Genomic DNA, 25097 nt, shown 5'->3' on the forward strand with positions numbered 1-25097 from the left:
TTGGTTCCAGTAGACATGAATGGCAAGCCAGTCCTGTTGGGAGTAATTTTAAAAAGAGAGAGCTGGGGTTTGGGAATAGAAGGGGAGGTAAAGCAGATGGCAAAGAAAAAGGAGGAGATTTTGCACTGCAGCCTTGGGAAAGATAAGGGGAGATGAAGGGAAATCAGTCCAGCCTTAGAAGTGTACCTCTCTCTGAGGAGGGAGGAGGAAGGCCGGGCAGCAGCAGCCGAGCCTGGGAAAGAAGTGAGCATGTGCAGACATAAACCCTCTAGTCCCAGGGCCATCCTGGTAGGAAAGAGGGCTGAACACCTCCTCAGCAGAGCACCTTGAGGCTCTTCAATCCCTTTCTATTTCCCCAGCCGAGTTCCTCTGACTCCATTGCACAGACAGGAGGGGACGTCAGAAGAGAGCTCCCAGCCACAAAGTGAGAAAGGCGTGGAACACTTGGGTAGAGGATGAGAAGGACGCATACATTTGCTCACAGGCGCACACACATTACCTTTAACGAAGCAAGACAAATCGACAACCGTCCTAGTGAAATGGTGGCGAAGAAAGATCCTGCAAAGTTGCAGTCAAGCTAAATATGGTAAAGGGAAATGCATGTGCCATGAGTTGTTACTAATTTCGGGGGAGATCATTAATTGAGTCTATTTAGTATTTATTTTGATGCTTTCAGTTTCTTAATATAAAAACATCTATAAGAGCTTTTATATGGATATTTCTGATCTTTATCTTCATAATTCTGTTAAGGTCTTCAGTTCCTCAAAAGTGAATTCCCTCACCACAGAAGCTTTCCAAATCTGAAGCCCCACGGCTAAGGCGGTTCTCCTAAGCAGGAAAATATTTGTCCACACTACTCATTTGGAATTCAAAATAAGCGCATGAGTGTTTTGAAATTTACTTTTGTACTAACCAAACAATGAAGAAAATGTAAATGAACTTGTATTATAAATAAGCCTGGAGAAGGCACAAATCTGTTCCATCAAAGGCAGTCAATACATATTTATTGAATGAACCTTGTTGCTTAAACTATATTATCCTTAGAGTCTTTGGCAATGACTACTGCTAATTTCAAATGAGCTTCTGCTGTATATTAGAATGAGATGGATCATTCTCATGATCTCTAACTGGTGACTGCCCCCCCCCCCATTAGTTTGCAGAGCTGGCTTCATAGGTGGGCAATCCTGTGCAGCTGCACTGCACTTGGTCTACTTCACTACTGTTACTGTACTGAAATTCCTAATGATTTTATCTTAGGTCTTGTGTTTTGTAAGCCCAGTCCAGTGACACTACAAAGCAGGAGCGTGAGTAGAGGTGCGATGCCCTTCCATGAACCAAGGTGGTTCTCCCTTCCATGTCACTCCCAAACGATGCCCCATGAGCGCAGAATTCCAGTGGACACATGATGTGTGAGAGTTCAGTGAGATTCAAAGTGAGTAAGTGTTAAATCCATAGACCAGGTTAAACCAGAACTTGTTTCAAATGCAGAAAGAAGGCAACGGCATTTTAAGAGCACCCATGACCAACAAACTCTATCATATCCTTTCTTACTTCCTTGAATTAGCCAAATACTTGTGCTGAAAGTGGTGGCATAGAAGGAAAGGGAAGGCTGGCAACCCATAATTCCCTTTCTTTCAATCTTTTCTTACTCACCAGTAAGCCAAAGGTAGAAAATATGAGTAGAATGTACTCACATCACGAAGTGAAAAAAAAAGTGAATTTTGTGCAGGGTTCCCACTGTTCCAATATGAGCAAAATACATATGCATGTCTGAGCTGCAAAACACAAATTGAGTAATTTAGTTATTCTGCAAATATGTTAAGTGGTCTTATGTTTGTCTTTAAAATGGGCACTGCACAATATAATGAATAGTAAAATTCATATTCTTTTAATTTTTAATTTTTTCTTTACGTAGAATGACATTAAATAGCAAGTGAAAAAGGACCATGACAACAAACTGAGACAGATTGCACAAAAAAGAAAAAAGGCTTTATGTTTTAGTATCTTTAACGGTGTTTTTTATCCTGCATCTTGAACTGAGCCCCACAGCTTATGTAACCAACTCTTTCTATATTTATCTGACAGTAAAAACATTGTCTTATTACTTCTCACTGGCTCACTGTTCCATTCATTTGACCAGTATTTAGCATTCACTATGTATGAGGAATGTGCCAGGGGTGGGACCATGGTAATGAACAAAATAGGAGGTTCTCTACTCCATTGGACTTCAGTCTATTTTTCTTGCTGTGAATATCTCTGTGCTTTATGCTTTAGTGTTCTCTAATTCAGATGACATTTTTCCTGCTGGGTCTAAATTAGTGAAGTTTAGTTTCCTGTTAATTGCAGTGAGGAAGCTTTCTTATTAATATGTCTGAACTTCTGTGTGAGCAATTTTATCAACTCAGGGTGACTCAGCGGCCACACAGAGTATGGGATCTGGGATGTGAATCCAGTGAGACAGAACAGGCTGGGAGTCCAGGTGCCTGGGTTTCAACATAATCTACCTTTAGGTAGATGTGTGCCTTATTTGCAACCTGTTCTGATGTCTCCATCTGAGAAGTGAGAATGTGCTGATCCCACACTTATTGAGTGTACAGTGACATTGTAACCATTAAGGAGCTGCCTTCTTAGTGGGAAGAGTCCCTGTGTGCTTTCCCAGGGTCCACATTGGCTGTGTCTCACAAAGATGCCGAGAGGCGATGTGGCATCCAAAGGGAGAGCAGTGTGGCTTCCTGACCTTAAGATGTGTGGAGTGGTGCAGGAAGGCAGAGAAGCCTGGAGAGGGAAGGTATGCAGCACCACTGGGGAAATGGCTCTCTGGGGCCAGGCTCTGGCCATTTTTCCACAGCTCAGGGCTTCCCTGGAGAGGATGCAGGCTGGTCCTAACAGTAGTGCCAGCAGCCACCTCTCCAGTCTAAACTGTACTACGTGTGTGCAAAGTCCGATCACATACAGTGATAACTAGGGTTATCCAAGGCCTGTCTGGTCACTGGTCACAGTCCTCCCAAGCTTGGCCTCCCAAGCTTTCCTTTATGTAGGTAGCACTCAGGAAGGGATGAATATGCCACTTGGGGGAGGGCTGTAAATGCAGGGCACTCATCCTCACTCACAGGGAGAATGGGGCTGCAGGAAATAGCGCTCTACTTTGAAATGAGAAGCCAAAGTTCAGGGGTACGGACATAGATTTCCCCCTAATTAGCCTGTGTGTCCTCAGCAAGTCACTGAACTTTCTAGGCCTTGGCTTCCCCATCCCTTACATGAGAATTGAATAGCAGATTGCATCTATCAGCTAAATCTCAAACAGGATGTTTTGCTTTATCTTTTGTCTACCATCTTCTCCAGTCCATTCTTTCGAAAACCATACCCCGGCTCAGAGGTTACAGACCTCATCTCCTTTGTCCTTGATCCCCATTGCCTGGTGTGCTCATGGCACACAGTAGGTTACTCGAGAAATGTCTCCTGGATGAGTGCTTCTTTAAGTGATCTCTGTGAATGAATGTTGCTTCCTATTATCTGTTCCCAGAGAAAAGAGGCAGAAATCTATGGTAACATAATAAGAGGGGGAAAGCATTCTAATAGTTGATGACACAGAATACATTAAAGCAATGCTCAGTCACCATACATTAAGTCTTTTTAATGTAGCTTTTAAACAGCTTTTCTTATTAGCCAAATGAAATACAGTAATCCTTTAACTCTCCTGTGTCAGATTATCAGCTATTTCAAGTAAGTGTTAACATTTCTGTCACTGGCAAAAGTGAATTATGTTTTCCTTCCCAAGCTTGCATCAACATGCCCAACAAGCGGGCTGCACACGCCTCTCTAATGGGACAGTGTGAGGTGCCACTGCTTGGTGATTATGAAGTAGCTCGACATCAGGGGGAGGGGGTACGTCAGCCCCACCCGGCAGCCCAAGCAGGGCCAGGCAGCCTTTGCAAGGAGTGAATGAATGAATTGGGATGTCATCCTGGGTGAATAACGGGGCTCTTCAAACCTCTCTGGCTTTGTTCTGTAAATAGCCTGCACAGAAAATTCTAGATGCTGTTATCTCTTGTGTATTTCTGTGTCAGCGACTCTAACAATACAGGGGAGACCGGTTACTTTATGAGCAAACTCCCGATCTTTAGAAATGTGGAAAATATCCCTCCACCAGGAAAATTTACTTGGGTGACACAAGAGTTCTCATTTTGCAAACCAATTGATCACGGTATATCAGAGAGAGATTAAATTAAGAGAAAAACCGCAATATAAATTCAAATTTCTTAGCAGGTGTTAAATACAAGACAACAAGCCTCAAATGGAATTGTTTATACTAAGCCCTACATCTCTAAATCGAGACTTAATTACAGTTTCGGCTCTACCAGAAATGGAATCTTAAACCAGCAGATCAGGAATCGCCTGATCAGCATTACTTCTGTAAGCTGCTTGATAGGCCCCTGCCATCACCTGGGGGGAAAGCAACCTTGCAAAACCCAACCTGCTTTTTTGCCTGGTACACCTTGCTCCTGCTCCCTTCTCCTGAGAAAAGTCTTTGATTTTGTACAGCTCCTCGGAGCTCCTTCCTGTCTGCTAGACGATGCCATCTGATCTATGATCTATGAACCATTGTAGAGAGCCAGTAAGATCTTTAGAATTTACTTTGTTGAACTTTTTTTTTTTCTTTGTTTTTTAAACATGGGTAAATGTGATCTGGCCCTGGAGCACGTTTCTTGTCTCTCCTCCCACTGAGTCACCCTGGCCCACCTCCCCTAGCCCACCCAGGGAGCTGCAATACACCTGGTCCTTTGCTTCTCATCCTTCTGTTTGGAGAGACCTCCCTCATCTCATCTACCCGGAGGGCTCCCACTTGTCCCCAGAAGCAGCTGAAATGCAACCTCTTCTGTCCTCCCTAGCACTTGGTACCTACCTCTACTAGCACTTCCAAACCTCAATCTATTTGTGTATAATCTTGGGTCCTCCATCAGCTACTGGACTTCTTCAGCTCAGAATTCATACATTATGTTTTAAATTCCAAGTCCTCTGGCATATATTGGAAACCCAATAAAAGTTTGTAGAATCAATTATAACAAGACTAGTCATAGTACCTCCATTATTTACACCTCAACATTGGAAAGTGGGTATCACTACTTTGATTTTAAAAATAGGATACAGGAGAAGAGATTTCAAATAACTTGCCACAGTAATTACCTTGTCATAAAACACCTTCAATTCAAAACCAAACTAAGCATCTGTGACTCCCAAGTCTAAGCTCCTTCCCTGTACAATGCTCTGTCTTCTAACGCTAAGATTTTCTAACAGCTACGTCACTGTAGAAAGTCTTTTCACATGCAAATTCTCACTGAATCCTAGCAACCACATTCTGAAAAGCTGTCTTACCTTCATTTTATAGGGAAACTAAAGCTCAGAGAAGGAACTTTCCTAAAGTCCACAGGAGTATCACATCTACACTCAGGTCCCCTGACTTCCAAATCTGGATTATTACAAAGAAATCCCAGGATGGAATTGTGAAGGGATGTGTCTGCAGCCGGTGAGGAAGCCCAGGCACACAGAATCCTGCAGACCTCCCCAGCCCCTCCGCATCCACAGAGAGCACTCAGGTGAGTGATGAAGCCCCAGTCCCTGCCACACTGAATGGAGACTGCATGGCAGGGCCATTTTCTACCTCTCTCCTGGCCCAGGGCTCCTTCTAGCCTTCCAGGGCACTTCCAGCTCAGCAGATGTCGACATGCACCCCTGCCTCCTCATCGTCCAACTAATTAGTGATGTGGCTCTTTCTACAGCCAAAATAATCAAGCTTAAAGCCAAAAACCTTAGCTTTGTTTCTCTTCCTTCCTCCCTCCTTTTCCTTCCCTTCTCCTTCTCCCTTCTTTCCTCCTTCCTTCCTTTCCTCCCTCCCTCCTTCCCTCCCTCCAACCCTATAGAATGTACTGCTATGTGCCTGGCACTGCTATGTGTTCTCAGGACTCAGAGTTCCCTGCCTCCCTGGAATAGCATAATCCAAAGACTATATGGCCCTATTCTCAGATAAGACATTGAAACTTCTCCCCAGCCCTGAGGATTCTTTCTCACAGCAGCAGGGGTGTGTGTTTCTTCTGCAAAATATTACTTACTGAATGGGTCAGAACTGATACAGGAGCCCAGAAACTAATGTCAATGGTTCTAGAATCCTGAGTTTGGCCCTCCATAATGACGACGAAGAGCAGGAAGGAAACTGAAGCAGGTGATACACAAACGCCACCTCAGATCCACACAGAGATGGCCCTGAGCAGTGGCTGTGCAGGTGAAACTACGTGAAGCCATAAATCCCTGGTTTGCTTTTACTATGGCCCTAAAAATTCTCCAGGTTATAGGCTCAGTTCATACCACTTACTTAAATAATTCAAGTAATTTTATCCTTCATTCATTGAACTAAAGTCTTCTCTAGACTCTACCCTGAATTGGACCTATCCCTTCCCTAGGTTGAATCTAAAGAGTCCCTGTGTTTCTCCACCCTTAATTTCTGTTTATGTACTTATAAAAGCTTTGTTGTGACTATGATTCGCTACCACTCCGTGTATCTGGGTCAGGCAAGCTCCATCTTGGATAACAGCTCTGCCCTTGACTCACCTCAAATGTGTGGTCCCAACGCTGTAATGCACTCCTGTCTCCTCCTCAGTGCCTTTCTGTTACACCCACTACCTTCCAAGAATTCACAAAGTTAGCATCTCATATTCCTATGAACTAAATGAATGTATTTCCCTCCTCCAACCAAAGGAACTTACCACTGATCAACCTTAAAGAACACTACTAGTCAATACTATTAGTATTTTTAATACTATTAGTATTACTAATAAAATCATCATTTATGATATCCTCACTATGGGCCAGGCTTTGCAGTAAGTACCTTATGTATATTATCTACTCAGAATAATCCTGGTTGGTAGGCATTATTTTTATTATTTGTATTCCATAAATGAGCCTCAGTAGGGTTGAGTAACTTATCCAAAGTTATGCCAGTTATAATTATGACTGTCTTCACATCTAAGTCCTTGCAGCTCACAGCACATGCTGTTTGCTGCTTCCTTCTAGCTTAACCTCCAATTTACTATCCTGGAGCACTGGATAGTAGTCAAAATACAATGCTTATTAGTAGCAAGCATCAGTCATTAGCTCCAATTTTATGGAAGTTGCCACCTTCCAGATTCTAAGTCTTTGTAACTTTGCAGCATACCTTCCTAAGAAAGGGAAAGATCAGTGTTCAGAATTTTTGCTCTAATCAAGTAAAACCATGCTTGTGTTTTTCAAAACTTAAAAGAAAAATCATTATCTGTATTAGATGAAAAAAATCCAGCTGCATTGAAGGTGCATTTTGCCTTAGAAAGAGAGGGATACCACAGAAAGAGAGAAGATGTGGGTCCATTTCCCCACTCACCACCAAGAAGTCCTGTGATCTTGATCTTTCTGACCTCAATTTCCTCTCGTTTAGGAAAGGGAAATGATCACCCATCTTCCAGAATACTCTTGAGGGCTGAGTAAGACCATGCTTGGGAAGGCACTGGGCACAGGCCTGGAGTGTAGCAGATGCTCATATTGGTCGTGTCGAAATCTGAACTTCCTGAATTCCCTGGGATATATGCGTACAGGTGAGATCTGAAATCAGATCCTCCTCTCTTTACACAACCTGTATATAGCCTCTTGAGGTAACAGAACTTCACATTCATCGGGCTTTTTTCATCACCGTGTACGTGTGCATCGCAGGGTGTGTGGTGAAGAAATTCTCTTTCCCATCCTTATCCTTTGGGTCATCTCCTTCCATTAACCTCCATTTGAAAATACTGGAAGCTAAATGTGAATGGAAAATACAAAGTTCGCCAAACTAGAAGTCGGGTCAGTGTTTGGGAACCAAAATCTTGCTTTATTGATACCTACAGAAAATTCCTGGGATATTCACAGCAGTTCTCCAGTGCTTGCTACATCACACAAATGCCTGTGACCCTCTGACCTTTTGATCAATTGCTCGTCTATCATCTAACATCTTCTGCTAAGCGAAGAGCAGGGTATCCCTAAGAGTAGTTATTAATTATTAAGATGTATTAATAATACATTGCATTACCCTTTCACTGGAGTGCTGGCTTTTGGATATAGTCAAGTTTTATAAATTGTTGTCAGTTTGAATAGAGTGATTTGAATAGGCATGGCATTTCTCAATAAATCATTGCAATCTGGATCAGTTTATCCCATCAGTTTATCATATAGCCTCTGGTCAACTGCCTAGGGAAGAGAAATGCCCATGGTGGAGATGTGGTATTTTTGTTTATTCTAATTCTATTCTATATTTGTTTCTGGAAACAGCACCCATATCTTGCTGGCAGAGCTACCTGAGCTCAGCCTAAGTGGATCAATTAAGTAAGCTGATTCTTCTTGGGGGGAGGGGGCATGTGATCAAGGCCTAGCTAATCAGAGTGTGGCCTCCCCACCCCCTTCAGGTATGGGCATGTGACCCAATTTGAGCCGATCAAAACTACTGACCCCAAGACTTTTCCTCCTGGGATCCTGCCCTCATCTGAATGTGTGGGGTGGGGGTTTGGGAGTAAGAGGGATAATATTAGGTGGAACACAGTTTATGTGGATCCAGGTTAGCAGGGTCAGCAGGGAGGCACATTTGCCTTATTAGGAACAAGACCCTTGGTCCTTAAACACATGAAGAATTATTTCTGTAAAGATCTTTGTTCCATTTATGAAGGATGTTAATTTGTACTAGGCACTGTGCTAAGCCCTTCGTATGATCATCTCACTCAATTCTCACAATAACTCCAGGAGGTAAACTGTAATATTATCCACATTTTGCACATTGAGCAACTTGCCCAAAGTCATACAGATAAGAAGTGGGTCAGGATTTGAACTTTGTTATGTCCTCCTCTAGCTCCCAGCTCCTACCTTCCACAAATTGGTTATTCATCAATCTGATGGACAATTTACAAAGGATTCCTAAATTTCCCATGATGCAGATTTATTAAATCAAGTTTATGTTAGATAAGAAGGGAAAAAATAAGTTGCATTTTTCTCCTGATAATTGAAATATTTTGATTGTTGTGCTTTCACAATAGGTGTTGTGAAGAGAAAGATATACAGATTAAGGCCTGTACTCTTTCTACCACAATGCTTCCATGCTTATGTGGGACGTAAGCTGTGAAGACTACTACATCGTCAAAGGAAAACTAGTGTTATGGTTGCACTTTCCTTCATTGATTAAGAACAAAACAAAACAACAACAACGAAAACAAAACCCTTCAGAATTAGAAAGGTCATTAGAAATTACATTGAGATGTGCCTTTGAATTTAGAGAAATAGAATTGTAAAAAAAAAAAAAGTAATGGATAATGTCTCATGACATGAGTGGACCTATAAAATATGCATTTCTCTTCTCTCCATCCTGCCTCAACTCATTTGGTATTTCAGTTTGTATAATAGTTAAAACTCCTGGCAGAACAGAGGCAGTAATTGCAAACAGCTGTAAAGTATTACTCATCTTGCTGATCAAAATGACTTCCTGCTAAATAAACCATGAAAAAAGCTTTTCCTCCCACAGAGAAGTGAAGTGTAAATGATATATAGACTCCACCATGAAGAGATCAACAGATTGCATTTTCCTATAACTATGGTTTTATATAGCTACAGTCACTTTCAAAAATGGCTTAGAAACTCAGCTGTGTTCAGGAAAAAGAAATTGGGTAATAGTATTAGCATGGCAGTAAGAATCCTGAGAAGCACTCGAAGCTTCCAAACCTTTAGGAAAGCTGGCTTGCTTCTTTTAGGCTTTCTAACTTGATGAAAGCAACGTGCAACGTGGTTCTACATATGCTTATTTTGGACAAAGACATCCCACTTTGTCTATCTTTTCCTTCTGAGACATTGCATCTAAGGAAAATTAGCTGGACGTCCATGTCTTGGTCTTCTTATCATGGTTTTGAGGAACCATGGCGATAGCATTGGTGATGTTGTTACTACTATAAGAGCCTCCCAAGCAGTGTGAAAACTGCATGTGATGTGAAAACAGTCTGGTGTTGGAGTCACCGAGCTGACCTCTGATGTCACTCCAGCTGTTGGCCCAAACTACACTGCATGCTCTTTGTGGTTCTCTCAAATGAGGGGATTTGCTAGGCTCTAGTCACTCAATTATAAGCTAAAACTGTCTCCTCCACGCTCAGACATATCTGTCCCCCACCTATCTTCTTTGCCCAAATCAACACTCATATAAAATTGCTTCTAAACCTGTTTCCAGTTGGACTCTTCAAACCTACCCAGGTCTGCGCTCTTAAACACATCTCACACCCATCCTCACTGATTCAACTCCATCCTGAGAGTGTTTGCTCTACACTCTGTTCTCCGCAGTTGTTAGCTCCACCCCATTTGACTCAGTACTCTAGCCTCAGGCCTTTCTATACTATGACCTATTGGGGGCACTGAATTTTTATTCAGCCTTGATACTTTTTTGGGCAATTTGTGAAGTGGTTTGCATATGGAATGTTTTACCATTGTGCTGCCTCAGAGTTAGGAAACCCAACATAATACCATTCATGCCCAAATCTGCTCCTCCTTTCAAATGCACTGTCTGACATGACACCACTGTCTCCCCAGTAGCATAGGGAGAAGATGGGCACAATAACCGTATAGGTGTTGAATAAGTATTTGTTGAATAAGTGAATAATGCATTTTCAAACAGTACCCCCTTGCAACTGGGCTGACCATTACACAGGTGTAAGTTTCAATCTCTAAAAAGAGAGTGACTAAGATTTTATCCCCAGATTGTAAACATCCCTCAAGGCAGACTCAGGATATTTATTACAGAATTACTGAACTTGTGGACTCGGCATATATAATATTGGGAATATCGGATGCCTTGTGTGTAAGACTTCAGCCAGCAGGAATGTGACACCTCATCAACTCTGAAGGGCTGCGGATAATAATGCAATGGATAATACTGTCTCTATTTTACTGATAAGAAACTGGAGCTCCAAGAACTTCAGGCCATACTGTAGGCTGTGGCAGAGCTGGAACTGAAACCCAGCTGTGTTCGTGGGGCTTCAAGCTCGGTGTCCGTTCTCCTGGAAACAATGGCTCAGCTCAGAGATGACTTCTGTCAAGCCCAGAGCTAGGGTGACAGAGAACCACAGCAATGCCAATGCCTCCACAACAAGAAGTAGAAGAGGCCAAATGTCACCATTTGCTCAAAGCCTCTAGGGAGTTGTAAGAGAACAAACACTCCTGTTGCCCTGAAGACTTCTGTCTCCTGAGTGTCTGAGTTCTTCCCCATGCAGAACAATGCTCTAACACAAGTGTCCCATGACCTAATTCAGTTCTGACACCATCTACCTGGAGTTCCAGTCAGACCCTGCAGGTTAAGGGCTCACTCCCACAAGACGGCCTCACTTCAGATGCTATTTGCAAGTCCCAGGATGCCACCTGTGCCTCTGAGCAACTGGCTGTAGACCAAGGTTTCCAACATCAGCAATTAAAGGGGTACCCATGGACAGCTCCACAGCCTTTCCCAGATGGTTAAGAAAATTAGGACAAAAGAACATGAAGAAAAAGAAAGAAGGGGCTGCCCACAGAGCTCTTCATAACTTCTTCCTTCTGACTATTCTTTGCTACTTCTTTTGAAAGGTTTTAAAGATGAAATTTCCTGTTTTGAAACTGCTTTTTTTTTCTTTTGGACTTCCTTCCAAATAATAAGTTTTGACAGAGAATAAAGCATTTTCTCTTTCCCAAGCACCTGCACACCGATCCTGCAGAGAGTAGACAGTGATGGACACTTTTGTTTTAAGCCTCTGTCCTATGTGTATTTTACAGACCTTTAAAAGCCTTACTGACCTACCTAGTCTTTTTATTTTGACCAACTTCACATTCAAAAGGATGGAAAGTGGCTTGTAATAAATTCAGAGATATCAGATATTCTATTAACATGGAAAAAAGACACATGTAGTAAAGAGAGCCAGTAACTCAGAAACTACTACTACTACTACTACTACTACTACTCAGCTACTTTTCTATTTGCTCCATACTCTAGAGAAATTCTTATATATGTTTACAAAGGGACGTGACTACACCCTGGAGAAATGCTTACACATGTGTACAAAAGAACATGTAAAAAGATCTTCATAATGCCATTGTTTGGGGGAAAATCAGAAATATCTAAATGTTGCTTATTGAGAAAAAAAATAAAATATGGTAAATTCATATGAAGGATTACTACATGGCATCTGAAAGGAATGAACTAGATAAATAGGCATCAATGTGAGTAGGTCTCAAAAATATTACATGCAAAAAGCATAACTATGTACAGCATATCCTTTATATGAGAGTTTAAACCACACAAAAATACATTATAAATGCATACACTTGTGCGCAAAAGAATAGACAATAAACTCCAAAATACACAACAAATTCGTCTTAGTGTTTGGTCCTGGGGGACACTGAAGGAGGGTGGGCCTGAGGTGCTGAGAGGGGATAATGCTTTGTTTCTTTAAAAGGAATTACCCAAAACAAAGACCATAAAATACTTACAGGTGTTAATTGTGAGAATTGAGGATATAGGTGCTTATACTCTTCTCTGCATGTTTATTTTGTAAAGGAAAAGCAGAGATACATTTGTCAAAATCTAAAGATGTGATCAGTTGAGAAGAAGGAAACCTCCTTCTGAGCATCTGTGCCTCCCAGCAGCCAAACAATGGATGGAGGAAATGCAAGGGGTTAAACAGCTCCCAGTGCCCACCATGTCACCAGAGGGACAGACTTTCCCATGTGGGGAAACATTTGCCACAAGGATCTTAAATGACATATGTACCAGGTCTTTGCCAGCAACACTACGTAAAGTGCAAAGGTGTTCTCCTTGTGCTATAGGTATCTTGAATTAGCTCTCAGCATGTAAGCTGGACACACTGTAAAATTCTAATTCTGTACAGACAATTCAACCTAAGGGGTTAGAGTGATGTCATACAAACAGGTGGCTTTTTTCTGCTCTGGCTTAATATCAATCTGGAAGAATCTGGAGGAGCAAATGCCTCATATATCCTCAGTTCTCAGCCACTTGCCTTCACATGTAGATGGCACTGCATGTGGGACAGCCTCCCAAAGGAAAACTCTGAATTACACACAGTTCCCACACCAGAAAGCACATCCTAATTAGTCCCAGCGAGTGAGGATAGTCTCAGAAAGTCAATCACACGCACATACGTAGTTGTACGGGTATAAATCATTCACAAGCAATAATTCAAATGTTAGTAATATTAAACTATTTGTGACATTCCTTTCCTCTGATTGTGACAAAAAAAATTTTTTTTTGATGCCATGGTTGAAACACCTGTCTTCAGACCAAGCTCTTCACTGTCTGTTGCTATCAGCAAGCTTTTGAGGGGGCTTCATGTGGGCAATCCTAGAGCATGGGTAGGGCAAAAGGTTGCTATCACCCTCCCTTCCTCTGTCAAAGGAGGAAAAACATGCCTGAGAAAAGACACCACAGCTGCCATGCCCAGCTATGAGGCTGGCCTTGCTCCCATGCTCGGGAGGTGGTTTTAAGATGGTGATGGTCAAGGAGAAAGAATGCCCAGCTAGTGGTGAAGAGAGCTGGCCCCAGCTGCAGCCCACCTCTGACTTTCTGGATAATTCCAGACCAGTCACCCTAGTGACCACTGTGTCCAACCTTTTTTTAAGATTTTTTTAAAATTTATTGATTCTAGAGAGAGAGAGCCCTCAAGCAGAGAGAGTGGCAGGCAGAGGGAGAGGGGAAGCAGACCCTTGCTAAGCAGGAGCCCAACGCGGAGCTCTATCTCAGGACCCTGGGATCATGACCTGAACCAAAGGCAGACACTTAACTGACTGAGCCACCCAGACACCCTGTGTCCTTCTTTGTAAACTGTGAGGATCAAACCAGACAGCAGCCTCCAGAGTTCCTCCTAGCTCTCCTGCCCCACATGCCAGGAAACCTGGGATGGACCCCAATTTGTGGGTCCCAGTGCAAAATGAAAACGGGAGGCTCCTTGTTCCAAAGTCATTAAGAATTTTGAGGCACGACAGCCCTTGCAGGACCCTTCTGTTGTCAGGGTGCTCTGTGACTACACTGGTCCCAAGTCCACGAGGCCAGCCCAGGGGGCAGCTTCCCATCATGGAACTGATCTGTTGCTCAGGGAAAAGAGATGAAGCTGGCGGCAGCCTGAGACAAGACGGAGGGCAAGAAATAGGAGCCCCACATGCTGTGCTGTGAAGGAGAGGACAGGCCTGCAGAGGGGCTCAGCACAACGACGCTCCTCTCTGGGGTCCCCCTCTGCAGTTCTTGGCCCTGGAAGAACTGGCCCAGATTTCAGATCCTCCTAAACCTTGCCCTGAAACCCAGGCAAAGTCCCAGAGTGTCAGGCTGCACAAAAGCTTGTTTGGGGAAAGGCAGAAGGCAACCCTGCTGGAGAGGGTCCAGAAGCCCGGAGGTGCCTGTGGCTCCCCACTGGGGACCCCACGGCCACTAGGGGTCAGCATGACAGATCTCCACTCAGGCCCCATCTGCCACCAAGAGCGCTCCCATCACAAGCATCCGCCTGGGTAACTTTGCCATACGTGGCCGGATGTTGTCAGCAGCCTAGTCAAACCCACACTCAGTGTTTTCTCCTAATGAGGCCTTTGGTGTCAGATGACATCGAGGAACGAGCGTGGTGAAGAAATACCTCTGGTGAACCACTTTCCAATTATGGAGAATGCAGCTCTCAGATCACTTCCATTACAAGGCTTCAGGAGATGAGGGTGGCTTTGAGGGAGGGGGGTACAGGGCTGAAAGCTGGAGGACCACTGTGTGGCACAGTAAGTCATTTGTCCTGCCGTGTTTCTGTGTCCCCACTGAAAAATGGCAATCAAACACCTGAGATGCCATGGCCATTAACAGTGAGATAATGGATAAAACAGACATTTAAAAAGAAAACCAATATATAACCTGGGTTTCTTAAGACACCAGAAGTTTCATGGAGACAATAGAGTAGGTCATGATGAATACTGATAATAATCTTTGGAGTTTGCCACCAAGGGAGAAACTGCTAAAATTCCAAACCTCCCCTCCCCAACAAGTCCCTTGTGAGGTTCTACCTTAATCTGTAGAATCTAGAAAGGGAAATGCACACAAATTAGCCAAGTCACATCAAAATTTGGAGAAGAAAAAAAAAAGAAAAGAGGTTTAAGAGATTTACCCCACCAATGTCTTAGTAATTTTCGTGCTCATTATCAGTAAGCTGTGTTTTTCTTGTGAAAGAACTACTTGGGCGTGCAGTGACTTGAGATAATTAAGAATGCATTTACATTTTATGGAGCCACTAATGCCCTCAGCATTCAAGGATTTTGCATTAGTTGCTCATGGTACTTTCCCCCAATCAGTGAATATTAAAATATTTAACCTGTGGTCCAACAGCAACCTCTGAAGACACTAGGACTTGATTCAGCAATGTTAAGTCAAAAGGGGGTTTGTCAACAGAGAGAAATCATAGCTACCCTCCAAATACCACTTCCATGAGAGGTCTTTTTCTTTTCTTTTTTTTTCTTTTCTTTTTTTTCTCACAGTTTTAATTGCTTGAAGGATCTCATTAAAATTTCCCAGTTAGGACTGGAATTGGAAGGGCCACAGAGTTATTTAGGAAAAGATGGTTTTCAACACACTTTCCAAATGACAACCCAAAGAAAAGGAGATTGAAAACGGCTCTCTGAAAAATGAGGATAAGACAGTGGGAATTTGACCAGCTGATTTGCCAAAGTGCCTCGTAATTCTGACCTTTATATAATGTCAAAGCTTAGAATATGTGATTGCTCAGTTTCCTGGTCCTCCGAAGTCACCTGGAGAACAGAGACTCAGACTCCATTTAGCGTCATGGAGTTGCACCCAGAGCTCACCTGGAAAGAGAAGAGTCCTGCCACAGGTAGCTCCTAAATGTTGTGTCTTCCAATGGCAGCAGATGGATCCCCCTTTGCAAATCTAGCCAGCCATCCTGCAAACTGACATATGACCTGGGGAATGAGATGGGCTGAATTGTAAGCATGTGTTGCATTACTATCCCCTCTTATTTGGGCAAGTGCACATAAATAATTGAGCAAAATAAATTGCAGCCCAAAGCAGTCCACACATCAGGCAGTCAAAACCATCTGGGACTAGATCTGTGAAGAAGGGAGTATAAAAACAGGGTATTTAGGAGTCTGATCTGTCTGAGGTTCTAATTTTCAAAGTCAGAAGAGACGAGTCCCCTAGGAGACTGGACCCTGCTTAGAAAGACATCTGAACTAGGCAATAAAATAATATGAAAATACCAAAAAATAAAAATAAGGAAGAGAAATAGATATGTAACTTCATCACGGGACTCCTGTGGTATCTCGCAACACCATGCTTCATGAACCCCAAAGAAAGCAAAAAATCCAGCTAGTGTTATAAATCCCGGTCAGCTGAATTATTTCACATGTTGCAGCCTGACTTAAGTTATTCATCGCAGAGGCTAGCAGCTCCCCGATGCATCCTTCCATGTCACTGGACAGGGTAAAAATAATAAATTGGCCATTGTGAGACACTCTGAGTTTCGTGGGGTTGAGCAGAGCATATTTTATATTCTTCTCTTGGAACTGCCTCTTGTTGGTAGTAAATGGTTGCTAGCGCTGCTGTTTCTCAATAGACAAGTCCAAGAAGTAAAGATAATTCAATTTTCATTCACTCTTAGGTCTCCTGCTACCCATGTTCTTCCTTGACACTGACAAGGCTGTACCTGTCTTCCCAGCCTGAGGCCTGAAGTAGCACTTGTATGTTTGCCCCTTGCCAGAAAATTCCATGAGCCACTCTGAAGAGTCTCTTACCCAGTGCATCTAGTGAGCACAAACTGTCTAGTGGTCTTTTTAGTTGGTTCTTCGTCCTTAGCTCATTTCCTCCCAAGAACAAAGATATTAAGGTGTTGATTCAGCAGCAGTTTCATTTGTCTTGAAAAACAATCTAGTTTGGTTTCAATCTCTAAAGGTTTCCATTACAATGGGAAATATAACAATGGTCACCCCCACTGTTAGATCACTACTCTCAGACCATCAGACTGTCAGGGTGGCAAGCGCAATTCCTATAACCTCTTTGGAAGAGCAAGAGAACAAGGATCACTAAGATGTCCCTACCTTTTTGAACCAATAACAACATCTATTCATTCTTCTAGAAATATTCAACAGTAAAAAGCATGTGGGGTACAGATGCATGTTTCTTCCCATGGAAACAATAAAATGAAATTGATTAAACAAATTTTGGTATAGCTGGCTATGTAGAAACATGAAACAATGTGCCCCCTATGATGTTAAAAGGTAAAAGCTTAGCGAATATATTCTGTGACTGTACCTGTGAGTGAAAACATAGATCTATGTAGGGACAAAGATGATAAATGTGCAAAAAATGGGTGTTAGGGCAATGGGATTATGCATAGTTTTCCTGCATTCAAACTTGTCCTCAATATGGCTTTTATATTCCTCCTCCCTAAAAAATATCTTAAAGATACCCAATATGCCTCTACTGATGTTTGACATTTCTCCTGAAACTGGGTCTGGATGACATAATCTGCTCCAATTTTTGGAATAAGGTGGGTGAGGAAAGCTACCTTTTTCATTGTCTTTAAATGGTGAGGCATTTAATTGCACGGTTGGCTTCTTTGTTGTGAAGGTATTGCATTCAAGCATTTTCACAATCCTTCACGTGATTTACAGAAGCTGAGAGGTGTGCTTTGGTATTTCCATGGTCTTACTCCTCCACCATCATGGGATTCTTAAGTAAGTAAGTTTTTTAAAGAGACGTCATTCTCCCTTTTCAAAGGTAGATTGCAGAGGCAAGAGCTGGGGCTGTGGCAAACTGCCAGTCAAGAATTCAAGCCACAACATACTACAAACCATTCAGATAAGATTCCACCTATCAAGGGCTGTCATTGGACAACATAAAATGTAAACCACATGCCCCAAAATAGCAAATATTGTGGGTGGCCGTGGCACCGGTAGTCAGAAAGATGAATAAATGCAATTAAGAAACTAGGCAAAGAAGTAAACATGCCATGTAGCTTACAAAAGGCCAGCCACATTGTGTTTATTTTAATATTGTTTAACAGTAACACCTAATAAAGAGAGCATCATGATTGTGTGAACTAAATTTTCAGTCATAATGAATGCTACAAACTTAACCTCCCAAGTTTAAATAGGCTACAACGTCTTGGGAAAAATGCAAGAAAAATTATTTGATAAAGGTGACGGTTTTTCACACCTGAAAATAATGTTTTTCTTCCAGCCTATCTTGATCAACAGTCGGCAGCAACACATTGCAGATATAATCTCAAGACCTTGTGGCATGTACTTGTCACTACATGCATAACTTACTATGGACAGAGGATCACGGAGATTTTGAACATAATTTCCCACACGACAGGAGATTAAATAGACCACATTGGAAGAAGGCAAGAAGAAGCTAGGTCTCTGGAGTACCAAAAAGTAAACTTCAGCCAGTTCTGGAAGCATATAAACAGCAGGAAATATACTTGCCGATGGGCTACTTTCTCAAGAGTTCCTGCTTTCTAGAACTCTGGGGAAAGAATGAGTTAGTGGGTAAGAATGTAAGAGGAAAAAGGACCTTCCCTGGAAAGATTTGGAGTGGAAGAAAATCCGTGTCTCCTCATTTATGTATGACTTTCTCCTCTCCCTTTGTGATGCCCCTTTCTTGAAGAATCCGCTCCCCCAGGTTCACTCCATCAGAACCTACTCCTGAGACTGCATTCCTGGCACCTATAGTGAGGTGTTAAGTCAATGCCCTACCTTTCAGTATGTATGTAAATATCAAGCTTTCTTTCTATGTTTTTTTTTTTTTTCCAGTGAAGAATTACTGGCTATCAACAAATAAATAAGAGAAGGCATTAGGGTCCAAAAGCACTTTTTAGGTCTCCCAGAAACCATTCTACCCAGCATCCTACAGTACCATCTTGGACCTGCTGTGCCTAGTTTCCTTACTTGTGAAAACAAAAGAACAGTAGAACCTAACTCACGTGACTCTTGCAAAGATGATAGGAGTTCACCCTTAGAAAGCCTGACACGTTGTAAGTGCTTGGTATGTATTTATTATTATTACCATTATTAGTATATGACATAAAAGCCTTTCTGAAACAAATAAATCACATGAAATCATCAACAGTCATCATCATGAATGAAAGCATGTATGGAGCTGGTTTACGATGCGGTGTGGCATCGTGGTTAAGAACACAGGTTTTCAAAGTCGACCACCTGTGCCCAAAACCTGGTGTTGCCACATGGCCTTATATGACATGGGCCTCAGATTTCTAAGCTGAAAAGGGGGAAACAATGTCTATTACACAGAATTGCTGTGAAGATTAAACCACCTAAGAACTGTAAGACACTGAACAGTGCCTGATATAAAATAAACACCCAATAAATGAGAGCGGGGGGAAAAAGAGTGCTCTTCAACCGAGATTTATCTTCAGAAATTGTTTTGTTCAGAAACTGACTGACTGTTTGGAAATATTACTGTTGGAGCTGGAAGGCTACAAATAACCCCTGAGATGTGAGCCAGTGAAGAAATAGGTATCAGAGTCATCCGGTCATAGCTGTGGGAGTCGAATGGACTTCCCAACACCACAACCTTGAATGAGGCACACTCGCCCTACAGTCCTTGGCCAAGCAGTACTGCAGGCCACCTCAAAGATGGGAATGAAAACCAAAACTGGCTGAGTTTCACCAGCTCCACTACTTCTTCCAAACACAGTCTTCAGATAAGTCTCTCCTCTTCCCAAGGGGAAGGAAGACTGGGTGAATTTGTGGTATAAGGCTGGAAACTTTTCTTCCTTATTTTTTCTTCATGAAGTGAGGAGTAGAAATGCCGTGCCCTCTATGGGCACTTGCAGATTATAAAAGCTTCCCCCAACATTTGGCCTTAACTAATACATTCATATGTTTCTAGAGCCACATGGTCTATATGGAGAAACTAAGTGAGGCTGCCCTCCAGAGTACACTGATAAACATCACTGCTAAGTATAAATATTTTATTTTTTTGTGACAGTTTGTCTTCAAGACGACCAGCTACAATTCCTCCTCTCTCCCATATATGCCATTCCTCCATCTAGAGTTGGAGCTTTTTCCTCCACCCTACTGAATCTGGGCTAGCGTGTGACTGCTTTGATGGGTAGGATACATCAGAAGCAGTGCTGCTTGGACTCCCAGGCTAGGGTGTAAGATACCTTGCAACTTCTGCCTGGTTCTCTGGGAATGCTTGTTCTGGAAGAAGCCAGCTTTCATGAAAGTAAGAATCAAATTGCCCTGAAACCTCTGGGCTATGAGGAAATCCAAGGTAGCCATGTGGAGAGGGAGATGCCCAGCCAGCCCCTAGATGTTCCAATCATCCCACCTGACACGTGGGAATGAAGAATCCATCTATTCAGCCAGTTCTTTTTTTTTTATTTTTATTTTTTTTTATTTTTTATTCAGCCAGTTCTTCAGATGATCCATCCCCAGCTATAAACATTAGGGAAATTTCAAGTGAAAACCACCCAGCCAAGCCCATTCAACTCACAGAACTATGGGAGATCATGAGTAGTATTTGGTGATTTCAAGAAACTAAGTTTTAGGGTGTTCGTCATACAGCAATTGATCACCAAATACTCCCTTTAACAGACTATACCAAATTTCTCACTGAACCTGTTTTTTGTTTGTTTATTTATTTTATTTATTTATTTATTTTTTTGGATCTCACTCAAATGGCACTTGAACAACCGAGACTAATTTTTTATTTATTCAGGAGACTTTAACATTAAAGATAGGCAATGCTTGGCATTTGTTGGTGTTATCTGAACAAAATAGCAAAATTTTCCTCTGCAATCTTCACAAAAGATTGGTCCTTAATCCTCAATTAAAATCCTTTAGAAAAATAAATGAAATTGGGTTCCTTCTACAAGGCTAAATGTCACATCTCTAATGCAAATAATAGATTTGAGAACAAAGAAAACGAATATTTACCATATTTACCATGAAACTAATTTTCTATCATTTGATGCCAATTAAGATTATAATTGCTTCCTCAGTATCACCAGATCATTCACAGTTTCAGGAAGTAGGAGTATGTTTGGTTACATTTATCTAACTTGTGTAAACTCTGTGATTTGTTATTTTGGAAGAAAATGGAATTTGAAACCAGAAACATTTTTGATACAATTTTCTATAGATGTAGACTTTAAAATCAGGTAAGTTAGTTAAGCTAGCCATACAAATGAGTCTCTACGCACAAGCTTGATGTTCACAAGAGGTTGGAAAGATAACCAAAAATATAACCAGGTAGTAATTTATTCACTTTTCCTTGCTTCTGAAAACCCCTTTATAGGTTTAATGGATTTTTTTTGTGAAATGCATTCTCTTAATAAATGGCTATGATGTGGATTTATATAGAGAAGGACGAAAAAAAAAAAAAAGGACATCACATGTTTTCCTGCTAGGGTCATTTTTCTAAAGTTTGAAGATATTCTGTCTACAAGTTCTGTACTTATTTCCCTGGCCTAGGAAAACAAGGTACCCGGGACTTGCAATCTTTCAACCTCTTTGCTCAGGGTTAGCCTCTTTATGTCTCTGAGCTTCTGTTTACCCTCTTAGGCAAAAAAAAAAAAAAAAAAGGGAAGGAAAGAAGAAAGGAAGGAAGGGAGGGGGGAGGGAGAGAGAGAGATAGAGAGAGAGAGAGAGGGAAAGGAAGAAAAACAGAAAAGAAAAAAGGATGTGGGATTTAGGAATTAGGCACATGAACTCATGCATGTAAAATTGACCAACTTAAACTCTGACTTTAATAGGAAATGATACATATATAAGAACACACAAAGAGAAGAACTCTTCAATTCCCAAAAGCCTAGACCACTTGGTTTAGCACTTCAAATACCACTGGAAGCAGCTTATGTTAACTCTTTCAGACAACAAGTAAATTGTCGTATTGGTATAACTTCTACTGGAGAATCTTGCCAGGATCAGATCTGTCTTCAGAGCTCTGTGTTCAGAGCTGAGATCTCAACCTATCTCTCTTCCAGAATGCATTTCCTTTGTTTTAAACAGTTCTGTCCTCAGTCTCATTCCAGACCATCTCAACTCACTATCCAACCAAACACAGAAGGTAGAGCTGCCCTGTCTTAATCACAGCAGCAGATAAAGTGACTAGGACAAGTGTATGAGAGCTTCCTCACTTTGGACCTTTTATTATAAATGGAAAATGTGTGCTTTAAAATTTTTATTTATTTACCTATCTATCTATTTTTGCGTTCACTCTGAGCATGTTATTGAGTTTTGAGATAAACGATATTGAGCACTGATGGAGCAACTGACATATCAGACTTTGGTGAGGATCCATGAGTCACTGTCATTGGTCCTGAAGGACTGTAGTTGATTGGTTTTCCTAGCTCTGAAACATTCAGGACTGCTGTCAGACCTCTCCCAAGAATTCAGAATCATAGGAAGATTAGGTGATGAGGCAGGGAGACAGGAAGCATATAGAGGAGGAAGTGTAGACTGGAATGTCGAAGAGGTCATCCCTAAGAGATTGATCTCCAAAGATATCAAAAGAAAGGTTTTTCTTTTGACGTATGTTTAAATTATCACTGTTACCAAAAATAGTACCTAATCATAGCCTGAGAGAATTGAATTTGAATTTTAAAAATCAGTATTCTGAGCAAGTCTAAATCCAACAAATATTGACATGAACGTGTAAGTTCCTACAGGAAAGTAAACATGACCCAAGCCAGGTAGACATGATATGGATGGTGGGAGCAGCCCAAAGTGATCATAGTTTTCTTTGCTTTTATTCTCTACATTGATGGAAAATTGGTGATTTTTTTTAGTCCAATAACGAAATCAATAGAACTGTTACTTAAATCTCACAATTTAAATGGCCAATTTATATTCTTCAGAAAATACAATCATATTTTCATACAGTTATATTTTTTTCGTTATGGAAAGTTGCAAGGGGACATATCTCAACCTTTCTCCAGTGCTCTGTGAATGTTGTTGTCTCTAATGATTTTTCTCTAATTTCTCTGAAGAGCCCTTATAACATCTAGGCTTTATCTTATATTGACTTTGAGCAAATGGAATTCAGAAGGCAAAACAAAATATAGAGTCATCAGAAATTAGAAATCTTATAAAAGCCTGTGGTGGATAATTAAAATGGAAGCTATTTTGACTGTCACTGAAAATAACAGTTGAGTCCCACACTGACATGGGTAGTACAAAAAGCCCTTGGCGATTGTGGATTTAACATTCATGGCTTTGAGTGTTCTTAAATGATCCTGAAAGCCCATAACACGTAGTAATTTGTAACTTTGCTGGGGCATGAATCTGAACTGCCCACACTGGAAAGCAGGCGTGAGTCATTGAACTAGATATCATGACTTTATCATCTACTTGTTTTCTTCTAAGAGTTTTATGGTTTGGAAGGTTTGCAAAGGTCTCAGGGACTTCTTTACCAACATTTTCATATCTAAGGTAATGTTTAAAAAAAATAGTAAAGGGGTAAAGGGGACAAATACATAGACACTGTTGAAGTAATAGAATTCCAGTATATAACACCAAAATGTTGTGAAATCTCAATGAATACTTATTTTATTGATTTCTTAGTAACTGGAATAATGTATGTTAAGCATCTGACACATGGTGGAGTGTTCTTTACGTGTCCCTTTCTTTGCTTCATGTGTGTCACTGAAACATTTATATAGTAGCTTCTACTTATGGAGAACTTTTAAATTAGATAAAGGAAAAAAAATATCAGAGGCTATCAGTGTTGTGGGGTTTTTTTTTTTTTCCAGGATCTGAACAATGTTTAGTACAAAATCTGCTTAAGCTAAGGAGTCTCTGTTATAAAGCCCACACTTCAGTTAGCAGTCTATATTTATGTGCAGCGACAGAGGCATTGTTTATACATTCTCTTAATCTGCAGCCTCACAGTGTGACAGGATTAGGAATCTGGGCCCATATGCAGATGTTAGGGTGTGTGGCAAAATTGAGACACTTCAATAAATTTGCTTTTGAAGATTAGAAATGGGGGCTTGATACACCCATTTGGCTTTTCTCGGTGTCTGAACACAGAACCTCAGTAATCCTTCTGATGGAAATCTCATTAACGTGTGTTTCAGATCACATTATATTTATACACGTATCATGTCTGCTTAAAAATCACATAAGGCTTGTTTTTCATTAAGATGGTCTTTTTTAAATGAGTGAATATTTCAACAGATGACACCAAAATAACTTCTCTCGGATTCGGTGATTTACATATTTTACAGATATTCAAATGAAAGATGATCCAAAATGCAGCCATCATTGTTCCAAAGCTCAGAAAGCTGAGTGTCATTTGATGCATTCTTGGAACAGATTGTTATAATGAGAGGAACCTAAGATTTTATCTTTCTGTTTAAATATTTTGTGGGGGGAGAGAGTATATGTCATAACATCTTCCCCCCCATCTGGGTTTCTCAAGTACTGCACTCTCATAGGAGTGACAAACAACAGAAATCAACCAATTGTTTGGTCATCAAAAACATGAATATGGTAATTCACGCCAACAGGAATACTGAGCTACCTTCCCTTCAATCAAAATAATGAGAAAGCAGCTATAGATTTGCATGAGAATAGAAATTTAGAGGGGCATTACAGTTTTCCAATTGTGATCTGCTCTTCCACCACGACCTGCCCCCCCCCCTTAACTGCCCTAAGGTTTGCAAACTGCTTCAGCAACCATCAGCCAAGAAATGTACATGTCATCTGCAAATCACAGATCTTGACTCGAGTGATTGCACAGGGAGAAGTGCTGAAGGGTTCATAGTGGCCAGGACAAGACTTAAAAGTGATGCGAAATAGGGAGCAAAGAGGGCTGCAATTGCCTTGGAGCCTCAAACAGACTGAGCTTCAATGCCATAGAAAAAATCACCAGCTTCTCCATCATTTCTTTAAAGGTCAAAATTTTTGTAGGTGGACTGGGAGAGCAGCGGATTGCAGATGCGTTTAACAGCAGGATATTTTCCGCTGTCATGACCAGTTAAGGAAGATTTTCAAAAACACATCTGCTGGTAAAC

General features: G+C 41.3%; 1 long non-coding RNA gene across 1 annotated transcript; it reads left to right on the forward strand.

Annotated features, from left to right (window-relative positions):
* The first annotated feature begins 143 nt into the window (after nucleotides 1-143).
* On the forward strand, nucleotides 144-19177 carry LOC106558968. The gene is made up of 4 exons (XR_005361274.1): nucleotides 144-586; nucleotides 5387-5594; nucleotides 7463-7619; nucleotides 18287-19177. It is a non-coding gene; the product is annotated as an uncharacterized LOC106558968 (long non-coding RNA).
* Nucleotides 19178-25097: the final 5920 nt, after the last annotated feature.

The sequence above is a fragment of the Canis lupus genome, chromosome 6 (genome assembly GCF_011100685.1).
Source record: "Canis lupus familiaris isolate Mischka breed German Shepherd chromosome 6, alternate assembly UU_Cfam_GSD_1.0, whole genome shotgun sequence".
NCBI lineage: Eukaryota > Metazoa > Chordata > Mammalia > Carnivora > Canidae > Canis > Canis lupus.